Source organism: Pleurodeles waltl, chromosome 6 (assembly GCF_031143425.1).
Source record: "Pleurodeles waltl isolate 20211129_DDA chromosome 6, aPleWal1.hap1.20221129, whole genome shotgun sequence".
Classification (NCBI taxonomy): domain Eukaryota; kingdom Metazoa; phylum Chordata; class Amphibia; order Caudata; family Salamandridae; genus Pleurodeles; species Pleurodeles waltl.
The window spans coordinates 1,097,757,860-1,097,775,351 of record NC_090445.1 but is presented as its reverse complement, the minus strand read 5'-3'; positions in this window follow the sequence as shown (position 1 = coordinate 1,097,775,351).

Below are 17,492 nucleotides of genomic sequence, written 5' to 3'. Positions count from 1 at the left end.
TAAAGTACTTACCTGCAATACCTTTCGAATGAGATATTACATGTAGAATTTGAACCTGTGGTTCTTAAAATAAACTAAGAAAATATATTTTTCTATACAAAAACCTATTGGCTGGATTTGTCTCTGAGTGTGTGTACCTCATTTATTGTCTATGTGTATGTACAACAAATGCTTAACACTACTCCTTGGATAAGCCTACTGCTCGACCACACTACCACAAAATAGAGCATTAGTATTATCTATTTTTACCACTATTTTACCTCTAAGGGGAACCCTTGGACTCTGTGCATGCTATTCCTTACTTTGAAATAGCACATACAGAGCCAACTTCCTACATTGGTGGATCAGCGGTGGGGTACAAGACTTTGCATTTGCTGGACTACTCAGCCAATACCTGATCACACGACAAATTCCAAAATTGTCATTAGAAAATCATTTTTGCAATTTGAAATTTTTCTAAATTCTTAAAAGTCCTGCTAGGGCCTTGTGTGTTAAGTCCCTGTTTAGCATTGTCTTTTAGAGTTTAAAAGTTTGTTAAAAGTTTGAAATTAGATTCTAGAAACAGTTTTAGATTCTTTAAAAAGTATTCCAACTCTTAGCAGAATAATGTCTGATACAGAGAATGCAGGTGGTGGAACTCGACACCACACCTTACCTCCATCTTAAAATGAGGGAGCTAAGGTCTCTCTGTAATATCAAAAAAATAACCATTGGCTCCAGACCTACCAAAATTCAGCTCCAGGAGCTGTTGGCAGAGTTTGAAAAAGCCAACCCCTCTGATGATGACCTCACAGAGGAAGAAATTAGTGACTTGGAGGCCAATGTCCCTCCTCCAGTCCTAAATAGGGAGAACAGGACCCCTCAAGTCCTGTCTCCAACTGTGTTAGTCAGAAATAGTGAGTCCCTCACAGGAGGGTCCCACATTTCTGAAATCACTGAGGATGCTCTCAGTGAAGATGACCTCCTGTTAGCCAGGATGGCCAAAAGATTGGCTTTAGAGAGACAGCTCCTAGCCATAGAAAGGGAAAGACAAGAGATGGGCCTAGGACCCATCAATGGTGGCAGCAATATAAATAGGGTCAGAGATTCTCCTGACATGTTAAAAATCCCCAAAGGGATTGTGACAAAATTTGAAGATGGTGATGACATCACCAAGTGGTTCACAGCTTTTGAGAGGGCTTGTGTAACCAGAAAAGTGAACAGATCTCACTGGGGTGCTCTCCTTTGGGAAATGTTCACTGGAAAGTGTAGGGATAGACTCCTCACACTCTCTGGAAAAGATGCAGAATCTTATGACCTCATGAAGGGTACCCTGATTGAGGGCTTTGGATTCTCCACTGAGGAGTACAGGATTAGGTTCAGGGGGGCTCAAAAATCCTCGAGCCAGACCTGGGTTGACTTTGTTGACTACTCAGTGAAAACACTAGATGGTTGGATTCAAGGCAGTGGTGTAAGTAATTATGATGGGCTGTACAATTTATTTGTGAAAGAACACCTGTTAAGTAATTGTTTCAATGATAAACTGCATCAGCATCTGGTAGACCTAGGACCAATTTCTCCCCAAGAATTGGGAAAGAAGGCGGACCATTGGGTCAAGACAAGGGTGTCCAAGACTTCAACAGGGGGTGACCAAAAGAAAGGGGTCACAAAGACTCCCCAGGGGAAGGGTGATGAGACAACCAAAACTAAAAATAGTAAAGAGTCTTCTACAGGCCCCCAAAAACCTGCACAGGAGGGTGGGCCCAGAGCCTCTTCACAAAACAATGGGTACAAGGGTAAAAACTTTGATCCCAAAAAGGCCTGGTGTCATAGCTGTAAACAGCATGGACACCAAACTGGAGACAAGGCCTGTCCCAAGAAAGGTTCCACTCCAAACTCCCATCCAGGTAACACTGGTATGGCTAGTCTCCAAGTGGGATCAACAGTGTGCCCAGAGCAAATCAGGGTCCACACTGAAGCTACTCTAGTTTCTGAGGGTGGGGTGGATTTAGCCACACTAGCTGTCTGGCCGCCTAACATGCAAAAATACAGACAGCAACTCTTAATCAATGGGACTAGAATAGAGGGCCTGAGGGATACAGGTGCCAGTGTCACCATGGTGACAGAGAAACTGGTTTCCCCTGGCCAATACCTGACTGGAAAAACTTACACAGTCACCAACGCTGACAATCAGAGAAAAGTACATCCCATGGCAATGGTTACTTTAGAATGGGGAGGGGTCAATGGCCTGAAACAGGTGGTGGTCTCCTCAAATATCCCAGTGGACTGTCTGCTTGGAAATGACCTGGAGTCCTCAGCATGGGCTGAGGTAGAACTAAAAACCCATGCAGCAATGCTGGGTATCCCTGAACTGGTGTGTGTGAAAACCAGAGCACAATGCAAGGCACAGGGTGAACAAGTAGAGCTGAAGTCTGGAAGAATGGCCCAGCCTACCAAGAGGAAAGGAAAGTCAGTTGGGAAACCAACTGCAACACAGCAAAAGAAAGGGAACCTCTCTTCTCAGGAAGAAGTTCTGCCCTCTGAGGGAACTGAGCCTTTGGAGCTTGAACCTTACCAGGTTGAGCTCTTAGGCCCAGGGGGACCCTCAAGGGAGGAGCTGTGTAAGGGACAAGAAACCTGTCCCTCTCTTGAAGGCCTTAGGCAGCAAGCTGCTGAAGAGTCCAAAGGCAAGAAAAATGGAACACATAGGGTCTATTGGGAAGATGGACTCCTGTACACTGAGGCCAGAGACCCCAAACCTGGTGCCACTAGGAGAGTGGTAGTGCCTCAGCTGTTCAGGAAGTTCATCCTAACATTGGCCCATGACATTCCCCTTGCTGGACATTTGGGACAAACCAAGACGTGGGAGAGGTTAGTCAACCACTTCTACTGGCCCAATATGTCCAACATGGTTAAGGAGTTTTGCCTCTCCTGCCCCACCTGTCAAGCCAGTGGTAAGACAGGTGGACATCCAAAGGCCCCCCTCATTCCACTTCCAGTGGTGGGGGTTCCCTTTGAAAGAGTGGGTGTGGACATAGTTGGTCCACTAGAACCTCCCACAGCCTCAGGAAATATGTATATCCTGGTAGTAGTGGATCATGCTACCAGGTATCCTGAAGCTATTCCCCTTAGGTCGACTACTGCCCCTGCAGTAGCCAAGGCCCTCATTGGTATCTTTACCAGAGTGGGTTTCCCTAAGGAGGTGGTGTCTGACAGAGGTACCAACTTCATGTCAGCATACCTAAAGCACATGTGGAATGAGTGTGGGGTGACTTATAAATTCACTACACCATACCATCCACAAACTAATGGCTTAGTTGAGAGATTCAACAAGACATTAAAGGGCATGATCATGGGGCTCCCAGAAAAACTCAAAAGGAGATGGGATGTCCTCTTGCCATGCCTGCTTTTCGCTTACAGAGAGGTACCACAGAAGGGAGTAGGATTCTCACCCTTTGAACTTCTGTTTGGTCATCCTGTAAGGGGACCACTTGCCCTTGTTAAAGAAGGCTGGGAGAGACCTCTCCATGAGCCTAAACAGGACATAGTGGACTATGTACTTGGCCTTCGCTCTAGAATGGCAGAGTACATGGAAAAGGCAACCAAAAACCTTGAGGCCAGCCAACAGCTCCAGAAGTTTTGGTATGACCAAAAGGCTGCAATGGTGGAGTTCCAACCAGGGCAGAAAGTCTGGGTTCTGGAGCCTGTGGCTCCCAGAGCACTCCAGGACAAATGGAGTGGCCCTTACCCAGTACTAGAAAGGAAGAGTCAGGTCACCTACCTGGTGGACCTGGGCACAAGCAGGAGCCCCAAGAGGGTGATCCATGTGAACCGCCTTAAGCTCTTCCATGACAGGGCTGATGTCAATCTGTTGATGGTAACAGATGAGGATCAGGAGGCAGAGAGTGAACCTCTCCCTGATCTTCTGTCATCAGACCCAAAAGATGGCACAGTAGATGGAGTGATCTACTCAGACACCCTCTCTGGCCAACAGCAAGCTGATTGTAGGAGAGTCCTACAACAGTTTCCTGAACTCTTCTCCTTAACCCCTGGTCAGACACACCTGTGTACCCATGATGTGGACACAGGAGACAGCATGCCTGTCAAGAACAAAATCTTTAGACAATCTGACCATGTTAAAGAAAGCATCAAGGTGGAAGTCCACAAGATGCTGGAGTTGGGAGTAATTGAGCGCTCTGACAGCCCCTGGGCTAGCCCAGTGGTCTTAGTCCCCAAACCTCACACCAAAGATGGAAAGAAAGAGATGAGGTTTTGTGTGGACTACAGAGGGCTCAATTCTGTCACCAAGACAGATGCTCATCCAATTCCACGAGCTGATGAGCTCATTGATAAATTAGGTGCTGCCAAATTTCTAAGTACCTTTGACTTGACAGCAGGGTACTGGCAAATAAAAATGGCACCTGGAGCAAAAGAAAAGACAGCATTCTCCACACCTGATGGGCATTATCAGTTTACTGTTATGCCCTTTGGTTTAAAGAATGCCCCTGCCACCTTCCAAAGGTTGGTGAATCAAGTCCTTGCTGGCTTGGAGTCCTTTAGCACAGCTTATCTTGATGATATTGCTGTCTTTAGCTCCACCTGGCAGGATCACCTGGTCCACCTGAAGAAGGTTTTGAAGGCTCTGCAATCTGCAGGCCTCTCTATCAAGGCATCCAAATGCCAGATAGGGCAGGGAACTGTGGTTTACTTGGGCCACCTTGTAGGTGGAGGCCAAGTTCAGCCACTCCAACCCAAGATCCAGACTATTCTGGACTGGGTAGCTCCAAAAACCCAGACTCAAGTCAGGGCATTCCTTGGCTTGACTGGGTATTACAGGAGGTTTGTGAAGGGATATGGATCCATTGTGACAGCCCTCACTGAACTCACCTCCAAGAAAATGCCCAAGAAAGTGAACTGGACTGTGGAATGCCAACAGGCCTTTGACACCCTGAAACAAGCAATGTGCTCAGCACCAGTTCTAAAAGCTCCAGATTATTCTAAGCAGTTCATTGTGCAGACTGATGCCTCTGAACATGGGATAGGGGCAGTTTTGTCCCAAACAAATGATGATGGCCTTGACCAGCCTGTTGCTTTCATTAGCAGGAGGTTACTCCCCAGGGAGCAGCGTTGGAGTGCCATTGAGAGGGAGGCCTTTGCTGTGGTTTGGTCCCTGAAGAAGCTGAGACCATACCTCTTTGGGACTCACTTCCTAGTTCAAACTGACCACAGACCTCTCAAATGGCTGATGCAAATGAAAGGTGAAAATCCTAAACTGTTGAGGTGGTCCATCTCCCTACAGGGAATGGACTTTATAGTGGAACACAGACCTGGGACTGCCCATGCCAATGCAGATGGCCTTTCCAGGTTCTTCCACTTAGAAAATGAAGACTCTCTTGGGAAAGGTTAGTCTCATCCTCTTTCGTTTGGGGGGGGTTGTGTAAGGAAATGCCTCCTTGGCATGGTTGCCCCCTGACTTTTTGCCTTTGCTGATGCTATGTTTACAATTGAAAGTGTGCTGAGGCCTGCTAACCAGGCCCCAGCACCAGTGTTCTTTCCCTAACCTGTACTTTTGTATCCACAATTGGCAGACCCTGGCATCCAGATAAGTCCCTTGTAACTGGTACTTCTAGTACCAAGGGCCCTGATGCCAAGGAAGGTCTCTAAGGGCTGCAGCGTGTCTTATGCCACCCTGGAGACCTCTCACTCAGCACAGACACACTGCTTGCCAGCTTGTGTGTGCTAGTGAGGACAAAACGAGTAAGTCGACATGGCACTCCCCTCAGGGTGCCATGCCAGCCTCTCACTGCCTATGCAGTATAGGTAAGACACCCCTCTAGCAGGCCTTACAGCCCTAAGGCAGGGTGCACTATACCATAGGTGAGGGTACCAGTGCATGAGCATGGTACCCCTACAGTGTCTAAACAAAACCTTAGACATTGTAAGTGCAGGGTAGCCATAAGAGTATATGGTCTGGGAGTCTGTCAAGCACGAACTCCACAGCACCATAATGGCTACACTGAAAACTGGGAAGTTTGGTATCAAACTTCTCAGCACAATAAATGCACACTGATGCCAGTGTACATTTTATTGTAAAATACACCACAGAGGGCACCTTAGAGGTGCCCCCTGAAACTTAACCGACTGTCTGTGTAGGCTGACTAGTTCCAGCAGCCTGCCACACCAGAGACATGTTGCTGGCCCCATGGGGACAGTGCCTTTGTCACTCTGAGGCCAGTAACAAAGCCTGCACTGGGTGGAGATGCTAACACCTCCCCCAGACAGGAGCTGTGACACCTGGCGGTGAGCCTCAAAGGCTCACCCCTTTGTCACAGCCCAGCAGGGCACTCCAGCTTAGTGGAGTTGCCCGCCCCCTCCGGCCACGGCCCCCACTTTTGGCGGCAAGGCTGGAGGGAACAAAGAAAGCAACAAGGAGGAGTCACTGGCCAGTCAGGACAGCCCCTAAGGTGTCCTGAGCTGAAGTGACTCTAACTTTTAGAAATCCTCCATCTTGCAGATGGAGGATTCCCCCAATAGGGTTAGGATTGTGACCCCCTCCCCTTGGGAGGAGGCACAAAGAGGGTGTACCCACCCTCAGGGCTAGTAGCCATTGGCTACTAACCCCCCAGACCTAAACACGCCCTTAAATTTAGTATTTAAGGGCTACCCTGAACCCTAGAAAATTAGATTCCTGCAACTACAAGAAGAAGGACTGCCTAGCTGAAAAACCCCTGCAGAGGAAGACCAGAAGACGACAACTGCCTTGGCTCCAGAAACTCACCGGCCTGTCTCCTGCCTTTCAAAGATCCTGCTCCAGCGACGCCTTCCAAAGGGACCAGCGACCTCGACATCCTCTGAGGACTGCCCCTGCTTCGAAAAGACAAGAAACTCCCGAGGACAGCGGACCTGCTCCAAGAAAAGCTGCAACTTTGTTTCCAGCAGCTTTAAAGAACCCTGCAAGCTCCCCGCAAGAAGCGTGAGACTTGCAACACTGCACCCGGCGACCCCGACTCGGCTGGTGGCGATCCAACACCTCAGGAGGGACCCCAGGACTACTCTGATACTGTGAGTACCAAAACCTGTCCCCCCTGAGCCCCCACAGCGCCGCCTGCAGAGGGAATCCCGAGGCTTCCCCTGACCGCGACTCTTTGAACCTAAAGTCCCGACGCCTGGGAGAGACCCTGCACCCGCAGCCCCCAGGACCTGAAGGACCGGACTTTCACTGGAGAAGTGACCCCCAGGAGTCCCTCTCCCTTGCCCAAGTGGAGGTTTCCCCGAGGAATCCCCCCCTTGCCTGCCTGCAGCGCTGAAGAGATCCCGAGATCTCTACTAGACTAACATTGCGAACCCGACGCCTGTTCCTACACTGCACCCGGCCGCCCCCGCGCTGCTGAGGGTGAAATTTCTGTGTGGACTTGTGTCCCCCCCGGTGCCCTACAAAACCCCCCTGGTCTGCCCTCCGAAGACGCGGGTACTTACCTGCAAGCAGACCGGAACCGGGGCACCCCCTTCTCTCCATTCTAGCCTATGTGTTTTGGGCACCACTTTGAACTCTGCACCTGACCGGCCCTGAGCTGCTGGTGTGGTGACTTTGGGGTTGCTCTGAACCCCCAACGGTGGGCTACCTTGGACCAAGAACTGAACCCTGTAAGTGTCTTACTTACCTGGTAAAACTAACCAAAACTTACCTCCCCCAGGAACTGTGAAAATTGCACTAAGTGTCCACTTTTAAAACAGCTATTTGTCAATAACTTGTAAAGTATACATGCAATTTTTATGATTTGAAGTTCCTAAAGTACTTACCTGCAATACCTTTCGAATGAGATATTACATGTAGAATTTGAACCTGTGGTTCTTAAAATAAACTAAGAAAAGATATTTTTCTATACAAAAACCTATTGGCTGGATTTGTCTCTGAGTGTGTGTACCTCATTTATTGTCTATGTGTATGTACAACAAATGCTTAACACTACTCCTTGGATAAGCCTACTGCTCGACCACACTACCACAAAATAGAGCATTAGTATTATCTATTTTTACCACTATTTTACCTCTAAGGGGAACCCTTGGACTCTGTGCATGCTATTCCTTACTTTGAAATAGCACATACAGAGCCAACTTCCTACACAATCATACTAAAAAAACCAGTAAACCTGATACCATGTAATGAGGACGCACAGTTAGGGAAACGGGCAGGTGACCAGTCCCGCAAGCAGCCCATGTATTAATGAAACACCTGAAAGTAGGTGGACATTTTTTAGTCACTCTAGATGTCACCTCGCTTTACACGTGCATACCGAGAGACATTGGCCTGGCTCCCATTCAACATTTTTTAGATACTCGCAATGCCACATGTTTGGAACACTCCAATATGCTCATTGACCTAATTAAATTGGTTTTGGACAATAACATTTTTGTCCACAACGGGACCTGGTACAAACAAATCCAAGAGGTTGCAATGGGGGATACATTTTCCCTCTCTTTGGCCAACTTATACATGAGTTTTTACGAATTGTCACACATATGGAGGGAGTGCCCTCCAGATTTGACCCAACACATCTTGTATTGGGGCACATATATAGATGATGTCCTTTTATTCTAGTCATGCAGCCTAGATCTACTTGGTCGTTTTTTACATCATCTGAACACGAACGCTTTCAACATTACTCTTTCCGGAGAACACTCCATATCCCAAGTCAACTTCTTAGATCTCACCCTATACATCAAAGGGGATAACATTTGCTCTAAGCTTTATAGAAAACCAACAGCATGCAATTCCATTCTACATGCCAAGAGTTCCTACCCCGTCTCACAAATCAATGCAATAGCCTATGGGGAGCTTACCAGGATTAGGAGGAATTGTAGTGAAGATACTGTTTTTCTGCGAGAATTGAAACAAATGAATACACGGTTTACCCGTAGGGGCTACCCCCACAATATTTTGCTTCAAGCTAACCACAGATTTAGCCATGTAAAAAGATCTGATCTCTTGGTTTCATCAACTAAGAAAAAGACATGCAGACCCCTTTCTCTCATCACTCCTTACAATGCACTGAGTTCTCAGATATACAAAATCCTCCAGAGACACTGGTCTTTCTTGCTAGCAGATGGGCATCTTAACAAAAATCTCCCATCCAAACCCAGCATTACCTACAGCAGGGGATCTGCCCTGCGTTAATACCTTTGTCACAGTTTTCTACCACTAGACCCTGAAGACACCTGGTGACCCACACCACCGCGGGGCTCGCACAAATGTGGTCACTGTAACATTTGTTGTTATATTAAAGACAAAATGGTGAATTTTCAATATAATATGCCAGTGACATACAAGATAGACAAGTTTATTAATTGTAATACTAAATTTGTTGTTTATTGTTTGGTTTGTATCTGCAATCGAATTTATGTTGGTAGCACCATCCAACCACTCAAGGAGAGACTACAGGAACACATCCGAGCTTTTCGCAATAATAATGTGAACTACCCCTTTGCGGTACATTACAATTCAAATCACGGACAGTGAGAAGTACTTGGCATCGCCGCACATGGGATTGATGTCGTCAACCCATTACCCAGAGGGGGCAACAGGACCCTAGTGCTAAGACGTTTGGAAAGTAGTTGGATTATTTAGACTCAGAGCAGTAGAGGAGGGCATCAACATTGAAAAGGACTTGCATATTTTCTTGTAATGTACTTATCTTACTCCCTACATATATGACCTATATGGGAGGATAATCCAGATGTGTACTTTTTCTTTTTGTGTTTTTTGACATGGAATTTATTTTGTGCTCATCACATATCTAGTTTGTATAATCTGTGAAACTCACTCCGAATGTATAATTTAGAGCCTAAGTTTTATCCATTTGCATTTATGTATAAGGCTGCACATGATTCAATGGTACACAATTACACTGTTTGGTTGTGAGCTTACATTTTCTTCTGGGTTTGGCTCTACCTCGGCAACTTTATTACCTTGGTTTATACTTCCTTTCTTCATACTTTCCAACTTATTCGGCACAACTGTAGTGGGGTTTGTACACTTCTTTCCCCTTCCTAACATTTCCAATATGGCCCCCATGTTAGGTTCACTTTTTCTTCCTTACGGTAGTCCGTTTATTATTTTGTTCCTCTTTCGCTTATTTAGAAAGCTCCATCGAACAAGTAGCGTTCGTACTGCCTACCGACGCCTGGGGCATTGTATTACTTTATGGTTGCTGGTAAGGACTCTCTTTTTCTGGTAAACGCCTAGTCCTCTCTCCGGGTTTATTTATTTGCACTTGACACTTCGTTGGCCCAATGTTAGACACGCGCATCTTCACTTGCAATTATTTTATATCTGCCGTTGGGAACACACGGTTGTCTACTGTTATACATAGGTGCCTTCGCTCCCTCTTAAGGGGTGTTGAATGCGAGACACCCGTGGCGGTTATATTAATTTTACCGTCCACTGAAATTTTGTTTTTACATTGGACAGGACATTCAAATGCACCTTTTCCATCATAGTGATATACTGTTGGTTTTTACTACAGTTTTTTGTCCGGAGTTTCCTGTAGTCTTGGTGTCAATACTTAGCGAATATTCTTGTCTTTGACCTGTCACTTCATTTTACGACATGGCATGTTTCTTTGTGTAGTGGGTAGATACTCATTTATTTGGTCTGATGTTTTATTGTTCTTGGGTTGTGTTTCACCATTATTTTCGAGTGTTTGCTTCTTTTTTATGCCTCCCCCTTAGGCTTATCAGGGCCAGCCATTACTCCCACTTCTGGATTTCATTGATTATTTTGGAGACTGCAAATCAGGCACGCCTTTCACGGAATTCCTCTATTCCATGCTTACTTTTTCATCTTCGCATATCTTAAGGTAAATAATTCTCCGTTTGTCTGTATTTCTCTCATCTTGTCGCACTCTATGGCTCCCCGGGATTTAAAATTGTTCAACTACTTTCGGGTGTTTCATTAAAACATGGACTGCTTGCGGGACTGGTCACCTGCCCGTTTCCATAACTGTGCGTCCTCATTACACGGTATCAGGTTTATTGTTTTTTTTAGTATGATTGTACCTTCTTTTCGATCTCACATACTGCACACTTTGATTGTGTACTTTTCTGTTCACTTACGGTGCGCATCCCGTGTACTTTGTATAACGTACCAGTGGATTTACACACACGCGCACATGATTGGTCTATGCCGGTTGCATGGTCACACCTGGGTATATGCTCTAAGAGAGAGTGTTTGTAGTTATTTAATGAGCAAATGTACCATTATACCAATATGTGTATATTGTCTATCTATCCCACAGCCTTGACAAAGTCTAGGAGACGAAACACGTGTCGGCTGTTGGCTGTATTTTGGATTGTTTGTGACACATGTGGTCTTTGACCTGAATATTGACCACACCTTCTCACCCGCTAATAAATGTCCAGTTTCATCTGTTCTTTGGACTCCGACTCTGATTGAATGACCACTGGGATCAACCACATAGAACTATCTTCGGTGTGCCCTGGCCTTTTGTTTATATACTGCCTGCTGGGAGTTGTAGTCATATCAGCCCCTGTACTATGCACACTGTACACATGTCATCTCCCCAAGTGACTACACTTCAAATGTGAGTTGCCAAATAGAGGTCTATGGACAGGTGGACACTGGGCTGGTGAGTGGAGTGACAGGACAAGAAGCAAAAGGTGAGCATGCATCAGATAGCATTTTGTTGATATTTTTAGTGTTGTGACTTACCAGACTCCACTCCCCCAGGTATTCCTGTCAAGTCCTCAGGATGCAGGATGGCCAAGACTCTCTCCTCCCACAGAAAGAAATGTAGTGAGGCACTTGGAGGGCCACCGGCAGCCTTCGTGGCCTGCAGTTGGTGCCTGGAGACCAGGGAACGGACCTTGCCCCTGAGGTAGTTCCACCTCTTCCTAATGTTCTCCCTTGTGCGCAGGGTGATGCCTACAGCATTGATTCTGTTGACGATCCTGTCCCACATTTCCATTTCCCTTCTGAGAGGAGTGTACTTGACTTGTGCTCCAAACAATTGTGGCTCTACTCTTGTGATTTCATCCACCATGACTCTTAACTCATCTTCTGAGAAAAGGGGACTTTTTAACCGTGCCATGGTGGAAAATAAAATAAAAAGGGTGACAGTGATTTATCAAAGAGGGGAAGTGCAAAAGGGTGACTGGACAAAAGTGTGTGTAGTGAGTTGTATGGGTTGGTGAAAAAAGTGGTACCTAGTATCTGTACTATGTGGAAAATATGTTTCTCTGGCTTCTGTGTGTTACAGTGTAAATGCAAAGTATTGTAGTGTGTGAAGGGGTGTGTTTTATAGTGTCCTCTGCAGGTGTGTCCAGTGTGGCAATGTGCATCAACTGTGTTGTTTTCAAATTCATTCAATGGGCAATTGTGTGTTATTTTGGTAACCAGGGACCTTTGTGGTTCTGACCACCATTGGCTTACCACCGTGGGGGTTTGCTATAGAGACTGTGTGCTTGTAATGCAGTCAGTCGTTGGTCGCGTTGCTCTGACGATCTGCCTATTTTGGTTGCGGTCAGCCATCTTTCCTGTATGACTCGCAATAGGGAGGTCTGAAAGACTGCCAACATGGTAGTCTTCTCAGGACCAGCAACACGACCACCAAATTCGGAATGAGGCCCTCAGCCCCTGTTCGATCATCCCCAGGCCTCTGCCAGAACTGCATTGTATATCAGCGAGTATCTCCTTATTTTCTGCCCACTCTTCTAATCAATTCAGTTACTGAGATAGGGTGATAAGAGTCTTGGTTAAAGCTGCCCCCCTTCCTGAAGATGGGGACTATTAAGGAACCCAACCAAGTATTCAAGAAACCAGAACTAGAGCATGCCCACAGCACCAAGGTCAGAATGGGGCCCCAAAAGGGTATGTTCTCCATGAAGAGATCAATGGGGATGCCATAGGTGCCAGGTGTTTTTCCACACTAACGAACCATGAGCGCCCTGTTAATCTCATCCAATGAAAATGAAAGACTGCAATGGCTATGTGGGGGTCCACTGAATCAACAGGCACTGGCCATGTAGGCGCTGTACTAGGAATAGAAGATATCAGTGATACTCAAAGTACGAGTATGGCGCTCCCCCTGACCTTTACATGTGGCCCGTTGTGAACAGCAGCACTCGACTGCTGTTTAATCAACTAAGCACTAACATGGAGAAAGAAGTTAAATAAACAGGCAAGCCTTTATTTAAAGGTTAATTGAAGTTCAAGAAAGGAAGCAACTAGGTTATCCAGCACCACCTAGGTTTAGAAACACTATTTTTAAAGACATCTTGCTGCCGAAATGTAAAAATATGAAGGGGTCTCTTTAAAATTCAAAAAGTCTATTTCATTAACTTACAAAACTGATTCACCTTAGTACATTACATTACATCAGTGCATTGAGAAGTATTTTTTTTTAAAAGCAGTAGTTTTCAAACATTAATTTACAAACATTCATTTATCATCCCACCCTGACAATAATGTTAATAGTGACCTAGAATGCAAGTCAGTTGTTATGTGTGCTCTTTGGGCTGGGTTTCAATTACACAAGAAAATAGTTTATTAAATCAAACACTGGAGAAAGTTTTGTACAATGCACATCAAAAAGTCATGTATTTCAACGTCCTTTATGACAATGAATAACAAGCATTTGAGACTCGCGTTTGCTCGAGTTAGAGCTATTACCGTTGTAAATTTTGAACTGGCCTTTTCTTGCAACATAAATTGAAAATGAAAAGTAAAGCAGTTGACATAAGTAAATCAAAGTGCCATGGCTGCCATGAACAGGAAGGAGAGACACAATCAAACCTGTAGGCAAAAGTGCAATTATCCATGTAACAGTGTCGACGGCCAAGGCGGTAACAAAACTGCCCCAAGGGGAGACTAAGGTAAAGCATTAAACCAATGATAACAAAGGATTTTTGAAAGTCAAGCCCATGAATGAGTGATAGTGATGGGCGTGCAGTGGGCATGATTAAATGCCCAGGTAGATACCAACACGTCAGAGTACTTACGAGCTTGATCTAAAAAAAGGGAAAGTCAAATAAACAATTGCCTAGGATCACACAATTTTGTAAAGTGGGGAAGCCAGGATCAATTCCAGATTTTCTGGTTTCCCATTGTGCGTTTCATCTGCTGGATGTATATGCTTCGATTATCTTACACCCACCTTACTGGCACCACTCCTTGGTACCCTGCCCCCAACCTCCCCCCCTACTGGTATCAACGCGGCCCTCAGTCAGTCACAGGCAAGCCTTTTGGCCCCTAGGCAAATATTTGTGAGTAGCCATGGAATAAATCTTTAAGAAATGAGCCACCCAATCAGATTCAGTAAGGGCAGCCTCCAAACGTGGAGTCCTGTCATCTCTTAAAAGGGGACTGTTGATAATGCGCCAGATGGCTGAGCATCTTTGGTCATACTAGCTTCAATTACGGACTCCAGGCTGCGTTTTTTAGCTCTTTTTTTCCTATTCTTCAGTGCTAATTTATAGTAATGTCTGCAGCACCTTCACCTTGGGAATTTATGGAGGACTGCTTTAAGTGGGCCTTAGAATATTGGAGGTCAAACCACCCTGATGAGTTATTGCTAGGCTGACACTTGGGGCCCATTAAACATGCCTTGCTCCCCTTGGAAATGATGAGGAAAACTTCCAAAATCTTGGTCACGTTGGAGGCGTCATCAAGGCAGATATCGAAAGCCTCTTTAAATTCGATGACTATACTTCACAAAAATTGGCCGGGTTTACTGTGACCAGTATACCGAGATGCTGTAACATTTGCCTATTTCGATACTGTCTACTATACACTGTATAATTCTTCACCTGACTCATCATACAACTATGGTTGACAACTCTGCTGATAGTAGTCACTTAGGGGCATATTTATACTCCGTTTGTGCCAAATTTGCGTCGTTTTTTTTCGACGCAAATTCGACGCAAAACTAACTCCATATTTATACTTTGGCGTTAGACGCGTCTAACGCCAAAGTTCATGGAGTTAGCGTCATTTTTTTGCGTGAACACCTTCCTTGCGTTAATGATATGCAAGGTAGGCGTTCCCATCTTAAAAAATGACTCCGATGCATATGCGTCGTATTTAAACTCCCGGGCAAAAATGACGCCCGGGAGTGGGCGGGTCTAAAAAACCCGCATTAGCACCGGATTTTAGCGCCTGGGTCAGGGCAGGCGTTAAGGGACCTGTGGGCTCAGAATGAGCCCAGAGGTGCCCTCCCCTGCCCCCAGGGACACCCCCTGCCACCCTTGCCCACCCCAGGAGGACACCCAAGGATGGAGGGACCCACCCCAGGGACATTGGGACATTAAGGTAAGTTCAGGTAAGTATATATATTTTTTTTTTTTGTGGCATAGGGGGGCCTGATTTGTGCCCCCCTACATGCCACTATGCCCAATGACCATGCCCAGGGGACAGAAGTCCCCTGGGCATGGCCATTGGGCAAGGGGGCATGACTCCTGTCTTTGCTAAGACAGGAGTCATTTCAATGGGGGTTGGGCGTCGTAAAAAAATGGCGCAAATTGGGTTGAGGCGATTTTTTTGCCTCAGCCTGACTTGCACCATTTGTGGACGCCCATACGCCATTTTCCCCCTACGCCGGCGATGCCTGGTGTACGTCGTTTTTTTTAACGCACACCAGACAGCGCCGGCGGCTAACGCCGGCTAACGTCATTCAATAAATACGGCGCCTGCATGGCGCTTCAGAATGGCGTTAGCCGGCGCTCATTTTTTTGGTGCAAAACTGCGTTGGCGCAGTTTTGCGTCAAAAAGTATAAATATGGCCCTTAATATTTATACTTTTTTAGCGTCGCATTTGTGTCCTTTTTTGACGCACAAGCAGGGCAAACTTACAAAATACAATTTTATTTTGTAAGTTAGCGCCGATTTTGCGTCAAAAAACGACGCAAATGCGGCGCTAAAAAGGTATAAATATGGGCCTTAATGAGATAGTGTGTGTAATAAAATTAGATAACAGTACGTTAATTCTATAGGATGACAAAATGCAATTGCAATTGATAACAAAGTTATTATCCCTTCTTTTAAATATACAATTAAATAGGAGGAGGGGCACTGAGTTCATTAGAAAAGACAAGGTCATACTTGAACAACAAGTCATTCAGTTTGGTACCATAAACATTGTGCATGAAGTGAGTTTGATTAATTTCATGAATGTCCACCATACCTTTTTGGACGGAAAGGGGCATAAATGAATGTTAAAATCGCCACCCCAAAGTATAGAGTCTTCGTGCCAGATGTACGAGCGTTTCGCGACTCACAAATGGGTTGCAAGCCTGTTTGCCACTGCAAAAGTGCCTTTTCGGTATGTACGAATGCCATTCGGTAGCCATACATAACGATGCAACCAATTTGAGAATTTGCACCTTTAGGGCCAGATGTATCAAAATATTTTGCATTCGCAAACGGCGAAATCGTCCGTTTGCGAGTGCAAAATCGTGGTCTGCAATGCATCAAAGGCATTCGCAGACCACAAAATAGAAATCGCAAAAATTGCGATTTTTTGCGTTACGACCTGGATTTTGCGAATTGCGAATAGCGATTTTTCGCAGAATGGTATTTTGCACATGCAAAATACCATTGTCTGCAATCAGGTGGTAACCTGCTGCAAAATTTAAAAATGCAGTAAAACTGCATTTTTAAATTTAATATGTAAAGCACACATGCCCTTTTGGCATGTGTGTACTTTACATGGGAAAAAAAAAAAATTGGGGTGCAGGAGAGGGGGCCTTAGGCCCCCAGCACCCTGGCCTTTTGCATTTCCCAAATTGTGATTTCTGGTTCAGAAATCGCAATTTAGGAAAAGCAAAAAATTTGCAGCTATGGGCCAACAGGCCCACAGCTGCGAATGGGGCCAGTATCGCAATTTGCGATTCGATAATTGCATTTGCGATTTTAAAGAAATCGCAATTACCGAATCGCAAATGTGATACATGGCCCTTTGCGAGTCGGTAATTGCGATTTCTTAAAAATCGCAATTACCAAATCGCAATGGGCCAGAATCATACATCTGGCCCTTAGTGACTGTTTTTTGCGACTCGCAAATAGAGAAATGCCCATTTGCACATGCAAATTTGCCCTGCTTCCATTCAGGTGGTAACTGTGCGCAAAGTATAAAAGGTGGCACAGAATTCATCAGGAATTTTCACAATGGCTGTTCTTTATGTAATTGCGAAGAGGAGGTGATTTCTGGCTGCCCAGCAGCAGAAGAGGAGGAGGAGACAGGAGAGGATTTACAGGGCCAGGCTTCACATATTCCAGCAGACAGAGGAAATCTATGAGAAATACAAACTGAGTAGCACTGTTATCTTAGATTTAATAGATATTCTAAAACCCCATCTAGAAACAGTACCCTGGGCAGCAACTCCATCCCTACACATTTGCAGGCGTTATCCTCACTGCACCTTTTGGCTTCAGGCAGCTGCCTGAGGTGATTGCAGTTTCTGGTAGGGTGCCCCAAAGATCATTGCCACATTTCTTTAAG